This window comes from Trachymyrmex cornetzi, unplaced genomic scaffold (genome assembly GCF_001594075.2).
Source record: "Trachymyrmex cornetzi isolate Tcor2-1 unplaced genomic scaffold, Tcor1.1 scaffold881, whole genome shotgun sequence".
In the NCBI taxonomy this organism is placed as follows: domain Eukaryota; kingdom Metazoa; phylum Arthropoda; class Insecta; order Hymenoptera; family Formicidae; genus Trachymyrmex; species Trachymyrmex cornetzi.
The window spans coordinates 75,005-76,355 of NW_017300225.1; positions in this window are offsets into that span (position 1 = coordinate 75,005).

Here is a 1,351-nt window from a genome sequence, read left to right on the forward strand (position 1 = left end):
CAATAGGAGTAGACGCTGGTTATCAATTAGCGCAATTTTTCTTAATACTAAAAATATAAACCTTAACTTTGAACGTATCGACTTCTATTGCCTGTAATACATATTTTATGGTTTTATTAATTGTTATAAATTAATGTGTGATTCCTCGCTTCTGACGTCACGATTTCAACACGGCCGCTGCGACTATGCAGCGGAGCCTTAATATCTGCGACAAAGTAACTTAATTAATGTTTTATAATAAAGTCTTAATTTTACTCATCCTTTTGATAAAATTTATGCAAGTATCCGAACTATCAAGAATAATAGTATATATTTAACGCTTATTAAATTATTTATTTCAATTAGATTTGACAGTTTATGTTGCAAATAAAACAGAGAGAGGTAAAATTTGGCTTGGGACATTTCCACTTTGGATATAATTTTATCTGCTGGGTATGTCCTATTTTAAATAAAAGTATAAAAGTATATATAATAAACGTATATATACTTACATAAATACATATACAGCCATTGACAAAATTATTAGGCACCCTTGCTTTTTTTAAATTTTTCACAACTGAATGTGCATAAGCTCTCTATTTATTTGTTCGGGTCGAATGAACTCAGAAATTTATACAGCCATGTTAGGACAGACATTGAAGCCTTCTATGGCAAAAATATTTAAAGAGGAGACAGAGCAAGTGATATTCCAACAAGATAATGCTCCCTGTCATACTGCACGTAAGAGCATTGCGTGGTTTAAGCGAAATAAGATTAAGCTGTTTGAATGGCCACCACAGAGTCCAGATCTCAATCCAATTGAGCATCTATGGGCTCATTTGAAGAAACATGTCCGCGCTCGCAAGTGCACTTCAATTACTGAACTCAAGAAAGCGATTTTCGAAGAATGGGAGAAAATATCACCTACTATATGCAAAAGATTAGTACATAGCTTACCTAAAAGAATAGCAGAAGTCATAAAAAATAATGGCGGACCAAGCAAATATTAGTTTATATGATTATTTAAGAAATAAATGATAACATTTATAAAGATAGTGTTATTTATTTCCTTATAAATTGAAGAAATTGTTAAATAAATAAGGTGCCTAATAATTTTGTCAATGGCTGTAATTGGCGAAGATGGCGTCAAGCCTGATCCAAAAAAACTCGAGGCCGTGAAAAATTTTCCGAGACCGCGCAATCAGAAAAACGTGCGTCAATTTCTCGGACTCGCTGGATATTATCGCCGCTTTATCTCAAATTTCTCCAAACTCGCAAATCCGCTGTCGAATTTGTTAGAGCAATTGTTAAAAACATTAAACAAATGCATTTTAACTAGGTTTTTAGTTTTAAGGGTAAAAGAATCGATTTT